We start from the raw sequence: 8643 nt of genomic DNA, 5'->3' as shown, positions 1-8643 counted from the left end.
ATACAGTGTGGACTGTATCCTCTACCACTAATAGTCATTCTCGTTCCTATTCCACTAGCAAATACAGCGGAGGAAAAAGACTATGTATATATCTCCGAATGAGCGCTAATTTCTCGTACCTTATCTTCGTGGTCCTTATGCGAAATGTACGTTAGCAGCAGTAGAATCCTTCTGCGGTCAGCTTCAAATGCCGGTTCTGAATAGTGTTAATCGGAAAGGACATTGTCTTCCCTCCAGGGATTCCCATTTGAGTTTTCAAAGTGTCTGCCCACTAATTTGGCGGGAGCCAATAGGAACGGTTCGATAGGGCTGTATTCTGAGGTAAGAGTTAAACTTAGGTCTGCAGACTCGTTCATGTTGGGATGTGGCGGTCAGTAGACAGGTATTTTGTTATTGCTCACTGCGTCGGCTATTCCAGGATATTTCGAAAACACATCTAAGAACGTTTCGGTTTGCGAAAGGGTTGGGAGGGTGCTATTGTTCAACACCCTGGTATTTACCACAGCGACATTTAAGTGCCCAATCCGTCTGTTTTAACAGCTTTATAGCTCTGCTGGTGGTGGTTGTCTGTCGGGAACGGTACCGCCTTCAAGCGAGGCAGAAATTCGCGACCTGGTGATGGCAGTGGCTGTTCACATGCAATCTGGCCGGGGGGTTGGATTGGAGAGTTAGGTATCCCACAATCTCACATAGACTGACAGGTCTCACCAGGATTAGTTCGGGAGCGGCATTCTAAGTGACTGACTTCCACCAGCAAGACAAGGCAACTGAGAAACAGAACGCTAGTTAGCTAGTTAGTTAGTTATTTGGTTGCGTATTCCATTGATCAGTCGCACGGTACAGTTGCCGTTATGGTGTGGAACACGTGAAGCGCACAAGAAATGCACATACGAAACTACATTTTTTAATGTATAGATATTACAATACAGAGTTAAAGATTAATATTTCTGTTATTTACCCCATTCCCTTAAATGGCACAAAATGTGTATACTGTATTTATATATTTATTTATTCCTACTCAAGAATTCATCTATGGTATAGAAGGAGTTGTCAAGAGGACATGATTTCAATTTTTTGTGAAGCTGTTACTGCTGTCTGTCAGACATTTATTTCATCTGGTAACTTGCCAAAAATTTTTATAGTAGCATATTTTACCCCTTTCTGTGCCAAAGATAGGTTGAGTAAAGAATAGTTTAAGTGTTTATTTTTTCTGGTATTATAATCATGAATGTCACTGTTGTTTTTGAACTGGACCATGTTGTTGAGAACAAATTTCATTAGTGAGTAAATGTACTGTGAGGCTGTTGTAAGAATTCCCAATCTTTTAAAAAGATGTCTACAAGATGTGCGATTATTAACCCCACACGTTATTCTAACCACTTTCTTTTGAGCAGTGAATGCTTTTTGTCTAAATGTTGAGTTACCCCATAATATTATTCGGTATGACATCAGAGAGGGAAAGTATGCAAATTATGTTAGCTTACTAATTTCTATATCCTCAAAATTGGCAATTATTCTGATTGCAAAAGTTGCTGAACCTAACCCCTCTTGAAGATCCAAAATATGAATTTTCCAATTAAGATTCTCATCTATATGTACACCCAAAAACTTGGTATGCTCTACCCTGTCTACTGACTTCTGTTGATGTGTTATGTTTATTGAAGGAACTGTACTTTTTGCAGCAGAAAATTGGAGGTACTGTGTTTTTTCAAAGTTTAGACCAAGCCCATTTGCAGAAAACCAATTAATGACTTTTCCAAAGACCTTATTTGTATCATTTTCAATTGGAGTTTCTTTTACTGGAGTAATAATGATGCTTGTATCATCAGCAAACAGTGTCAGTCCAGCTTCCTGTTTCAGATAGGAAGGGAGGTCGTTCACATATATCAAGAACAGAAGGGGATCCATGATTGAACCCTGTGGAACACTTAATGTAATTTCACCCCAGTTAGATGAAGTGGCAAACTTATTTAAATTAGTTGACCCATATAAGGAAACTTTTTGCTTCCTGTTCTGTAGGTATGACAAACCACTCATATGCTGTTCCATTTATACCATATAATTGTAATTTCTGTAACATAATGTCATGGTTCACACAATCAAATGCTTTGGACAAGTCACACAAAATTCCTATTGGTGACATCTTACTATTTAAAGACTCTGTTATGCGGACAGTGAAATTATATATTTCTGTCTCCATGGAACAGCATTTTTGAAATCCGAACTGTGATTTACTAAGTATCCCATGGCTGTTGAGATGGCTAACCACTCTTGCGTACATCACTTTCTGGAAGATTTTTGAAAATGGTGTAAGCAAGGACACTGGCCGATAATTATTGACATCTGTGGTGTCCCCCTTTTTGTAGAGAGGCCTGACAATGGCATATTTTAACCTGTCTGGGAAAATACCTTGAGTTAGTGATGATAATTTTACTTATTTCACAAGAGGTTGTTAGGTGAAACTTTATCTGACTAAATGTTTTCAAAACAGACTCTTCCATGTACTGCCTGGCTTTTTCTTTTGAACTGTTCTCACCAATTTTTTCTCCTACACTTAATTAATAATTGTTAAATACATTAGCTACTTGTGTAGTGTTGGTTAGGAAGGTCTTGTTCTCTTTAATAGTAATATTACCTGCCCCAGTGGTTGCTTTTCCTGTCTCCCTTCTAACAACATTCCATATTGATTTTATTTTATTGCTGGAGTTGTTAATTTCTTCTCTAACATACTTATTTCTTTATTTCCTTACAACTTTTCTCAGTATGTTACAATAATTTTCATAGTGTAAAACTACTTCTGGATCTTTACTAATTCTCGCTGTCTCATACAGTTTTCTTTTTCTTTCTGAAGACACTTTAATACTTGCAGTAATCCAAGGTTTCTTTGAAAAGTATGTGGTGTTACATTAAGTAATTTTCTTTGGGAAACAATGTTCAAAAAGGGATATAAATTTATCAAGAAGTATGATGCATTTGTCATTAGCATCTGGCCCATTATATACATCTCCCCAATTAACATTTCTTAAGCTTTCTCTGAAGTGCTCTATAGATACCGGGTTGAGCGATCTCACAATTTTACTTAATGGTTTTCGAACTGTACACCACCTTAGGTTTTGTAAGTTAATTGGTTGTGCATCATGGTCTGACAATCCATTTACCACAGGGAAAGCATGTCTTTGTTTTACATCCTCTTTCTGTACAAATGCATTATCTATTAGCGTGCTGCTGTCTTGAGCTATATGTGTAGGGAAATTGATCACTGATTCTAAGTTATATGTTGTTAATAACACTTCTAGGTCACTTTTCCTATCAGGAATTAGGGAGTCAAACTTTTTTATGAACAGCTCCCAGTCTCCTAATGGGGGTCTGTACAGTGTTGCTAATATCAATGCTTCATTATCTAGCTGAAGTTCACATGCACAAACATCAAAGTACTGATCAACACAAAATTTGCTTACTTTTACAGTTTTGCATATATACCCTAGTTTTATGAAAATGGCAACTCCTCCTTCATCCATCCTAGATCTACAAGTGTAAGATGCTAAATTATACCCATTTATACTGACATTATCCATGCCCACAGTTACATGGCGTTCAGATAGACAGAGTATATCTATCTCATTCTTATTTTTGAGACCATCTAAACACACTAATAGCTCATCTACTTTATATTTTATTCCCCTGAACGCGATTAGCGTTGGATGTCTTCAGCTGTTTGACGTCGGTTGCCACCCATTTTGTTATCGGAGGAAGGACTACCTAGCGTGTGGGAAACCTACAGAAACGTCTGTAACGGTTACATGGTGAGTGTGATCCGAGTGTAGGGAAAAAACACTTACCCTGCAAAGGTGCTCTCATGATCAGTTTAATTAATCAGCCAATCAAATCGATATCAATCACGTGGCACTGGGCAGATGTAAACGAGGGCGAAAGTACCACGATTATGATCAAGAGTTGGAGCGCTAAACTGACGCTTTTTCGTTGTGACGAGATCTTTTAACGGAACATCAATGCGCTTTCTACCCAAGGATAGACGCTCATTGTAATAAAATCAGCTATATTATCGAATTTATTACGTGATACATACCGTAGTATAAACCTGATATTTGCTACCTCTCTGTGCTATTACCTTGAGAGACATCGTATGTCACGAGACATTTGTTTAGTTTAAGAGAGTTCGAAAGTGAGGCGGTATCCTGTGACAGAGGTAGTGCATGCTCTTAGCACTCCATCACGAGCCAAAAATGAGTTTAATATTCTGGTCCTGTCTAGCTGGCTTCACGTCTTTGTGGCGAAGCAAACGACAACTTCAGTAGGGAGCCATGTGAACCAGATGTATATCCAAATGACGTACCTCGTGAAAATGTTCTTTACAAATGGAGCCGAAATATCGGGGTGCCTATAAAATCCGTGAGACCAACAAATATAAGCCTGTACAGTTTCACTAAATGTATTAATTATTCCCGTGAAAGTTTACATTTTAGGTTATGTTTCCGTTTCTTTGGCTTCTTTCCTGTTATTCTCGTTACTGATTTTCTCCTCACGTAACAAAAGTCACAAAAACAATGTGTATCTTTTCTCAAAAGCACTTTACTGCTTTGGGTTCAAGTTTAATAAAACATTATGTACTACATAGATGACTGCTGTCGCTATTACGTAGTTTCCATCCCATGTCTTGAGTGCCACAGGGAGTCCTCTCTCTCTCTCTCTCTCTCTCTCTCTCTCTTCCTTGTCATTTCTATCTCTAGTTTACTAGCTGTGTGTGTGTGTGTGTGTGTGTGTGTGTGTGCTTTCACCTCCCTTTCTTTTGTCTCTGCTATATTTTCCGTATAATTCTTTTAGTATGATACACAGTGTTGTATGTTCATTTAAAACGTGTTACCATTTTGCAATTATCCTATTTTCTTGAAATGAGTCATTAAGATGAGGACATACCACAGGTAGTCGGCTGAAATTGGTTAGTTTACATGTGGTGACAGACTGACCTATAGTGTATCCTGAGAGCTACATTAGGTTGAAATGTGATGATTTGATTGCGAGTTTGCGAAGCCAGCGAATGGGAATGCCAAGTAAAGGTTATGATAACAGATTAAACTGTATTGTTTAAGCGAACAAGGGTCTCGCGTCACACAAATCCCAAACAACCGCCCTTGTATTGTCCTCATTTAATAACTCGTTTTCTTAAATAGTGATTTTTGGATTAGTTTACCACTCAGTTTAAGTATTATTAAGTATGCCTCTAAGCTTGTTGAAAAATAGTTGTGGATCATTACATGATCAGTATATGCATAATTATCTATTTTATTTATTTGATTAACAGTACAGAGTAACCCACTGCCTTGAAATGTAAGGTGGGTCATATGGTTCTGAATCTAATGGCAAAGACTTCTCATTGTTACAGTTACATATGCACAGTTACATATGCAGAATGTGAGCTGTTGAATTTTTGATGCTTTAGTGGTTTACTACACCTTTATTGGACGGAGAGTAGCTCAATTACGTCGCTAGGGACTTTTACACAATGCTGTACTTTCGAATTTGCCGTCGTATATTTTCACATGTATGCTGCATCCAGTGTTGTGAATATTTTTCTTGCGTGACCATTCTTCATTTGAAATATATGGCTTTTTCATCCATACTGATATTTTTACCATTCCTGTCTGTCGAACTGCTCTAAGCATACATGTTAAACTTTTGTTCTAGAGCATCTACTATTTACTCATATTTGTTCTATGTGTTGTTTGCCATGAGGATGATCCTTATTAACACTGATGGCAGTTCCTTTTCTTCATAAATTCGATGTTCGGTTTACTGTTTCAATGCTTTACTGTTGAGTGACAGGAATTTAGTTGTGTAAAGTTAGTAGGGTCTTGTTTCATTTTCCTTGGATGTGTTACACATACATTACCCTGTAGTCCATTATGAGAAGTCCAGATGTCCTAGTATGGCTTTTTTATTCCATTCAAATTCTTCATTGTTCGTTTCCATTTAGTACAATCCATTAACGCATATTGTATTTTCTGTTTTTCCACTTCTACGTTACATTTTAATTTTTTAAAAAATTGATTTCCTGTTTTTTATTTCTCCTTTCCCTTTCAACCTTTTCTTAATTGCTTTTTCCTTTCTTTGTTTTGGACACCATGAGGTCGCTTGTTTCAGGGGTCTGGGATATTGCTCTGGCTGTCCCAGGCTAGTTATGCCCGTGGTCAGATCAATGACTAACTACAGGTGTGCAGGCATACGACTGAGAACTTTCTCCTTTCTATGGGATGCAAAAGTCAGCGTCCTACATGCTGTATTCGGTTAACAGTAAGTCACAAGGTACAGATATTAGCATGAGTGCAGAGACATTGCAGTTTGTAACTTGAAGTATGGGAAAATGTGTCTGGACTCGTCAGTCACAATATGGTACATGCCACTGGTAGTATGCGAATATATCGAAAACCGCATGACACGAAGCACTTTGGCGAACAGAGAACCATGTGCATTTGTTTGTTTGTCTGCAGGCTATCACAGTCAGTTTGTAATTGCAGTAAGACGGTACTCTCATCGGCATTCCTCTACAATCTTGGAATGGTTCACAAAACGTTCCATAACATTAAGTACTATGTGGAACTCACAAGAGTAATCCTAATTAAGTGCACCTGGAATCTCACCAAGTGAAATACAGACACTTTGGACCCAGCTGCGATTATTCTCCGTGACTTGTAGGTAACAGATAAGTGTTTTTGGATGGTATTGGGAAGCTATACATTTGATGTGTCATGGAGACAGTACCCTGATACGTCAGCATATTCATCACTTGTTTTTAGGTAGGTGCCCCTAATTCATTGGTTTATTAGCATAATTTTATGTTTAAAAACTCTATGGCAGCAGTATACACTAAAAAGCCGGAACATTATGACGAACGACCTGCTATCGATATAAACCCATCCAGACAATAGCAGCTACACCTGGTGAGGAATGACTGCTATTCAGACACATGCACAGTGAATGTAGTATCATTGAGTGTGCCGTCTATGTGTAGAATGGGAAAGGCGCACGATTCGTGTGAACTTCATACAGAGGGCAGATTGTGAAGGTCCGGAGGCTCGGCGTGGGGATTTCGGAAACTACACGCCTTGATGGATGTTCAAGGAGTGCTGTGGTGGGTATTTCTAACATGTGACGAAACCAAGGTGAAACCACATCCCGACGTCGTGGGGCTGGGTGGCCACAATTCATTACAGATGTTGGACGTTGTAGGCAGGGCAGATTGGTAAAACAGTACAGGCTGCGAACTGTGGCAAAACTAGGACCAGGTTTTAGTGCTGGTCAGAGTAAAAGCGTGTCTAAACACTGAGTGCACCGAACACTCCCAACGATGGGCCTCTGCAGCTTACGACCCATGCATGTGCCAATGTTAACACCATGACATCAGCAACTATGGCTGAAATGAGCACGTTGTGGGGTGGCGAGTTTAAATTATGAAGAAGAGATGGTTGTTTTGTTGTCTTTTTCGCCGTCTTTTTCACGCGAGCCTGGAAACTATTTTGGTGGTCAGCCAGAAAGAGATGGAGAACATACTGAGAATAGTTTCCAATCTGCACGGCCAAATTCTGGTCCAGCCCACTGAATGAAATGTTTCTATTCCCCTTCTACTTAGCGGGATCAGGACTATGATTATAAATGAAAGTATAAAGTTATAGTTCATACATATACTGAATAAAGTATCTCACATACAACACTTTGAAAGTCACTATGTTCAACTGAAAGTAAATCATTTTATCTTAAACAGCAATACTATCAGTTCAGAGGCGACCTCTACGGTACATTCCTACCAAATAGTCCTTCGCCCTGATACTAATACTCAAATAAATGTTCAAAATAAATGCTCGCCACAAAAGTGGAAATAATATTCACCACTTGCCACGCGGATTTGTAATTATCACGCACTGCACACTAACAGTTACTTTAGCGAAGTCTAAGCGATGCACGACGGTGTACAGCCCTTGCGAGTCCACTATCAGTTTTTACCGCAAATACGCGATTTGTCACAGTCCGTCTTTGACAGCGTCACCGGTTCAGATCCGGTCCAACTGTCTCGGTGGACAAGTGAGAGGAGACTCAAAGCAACGGCTGAATAACAGCCGAGCGTAGAACGTTGAAGGTGTGGTGGTTGAACTTTTATGTTACGTGCCACCCTCCGACGTTGGAAGTCCTTCTTCCTGCCTTTCGGGCTGTATTTATATATGTGCCGCAGTGAACGGCTGACGGAACGTCTGTTATCTACTGCCTTATGTATATGGCAGTAGCCTCAGAACGACCGCGTTCTCGGACGCATTATCTTTAATAACAAAGTTATGAATTAATTTAGAATCTTCTTACTTTTCAACTGTATTTAGGTAAGTTGTCTGAAAGCACAGAAAAAGTTTCATCTTGCTTGAATAAAACGTTTGCCTTCGAGGACGAGCAAGTGTATACCATTGCTGGTGGCAGAATTCCTGTGATTGGAGGTGTAAGAGGTAAGTCTTTTTAGGCAAAATACTTCATTCTGACAGAGTTCTTTGAAAGGGATCCATATAAGTGAAGTATCACTCAGAAGAAAACTTGTTTGAATAAGCTCACTGTAATGCATCAGGATGTTATTGTACTAAAAGGAAA

The sequence above is a fragment of the Schistocerca serialis genome, chromosome 3 (assembly GCF_023864345.2).
Source record: "Schistocerca serialis cubense isolate TAMUIC-IGC-003099 chromosome 3, iqSchSeri2.2, whole genome shotgun sequence".
Classification (NCBI taxonomy): domain Eukaryota; kingdom Metazoa; phylum Arthropoda; class Insecta; order Orthoptera; family Acrididae; genus Schistocerca; species Schistocerca serialis.
Note: the sequence above shows the minus strand (reverse complement) of the source record.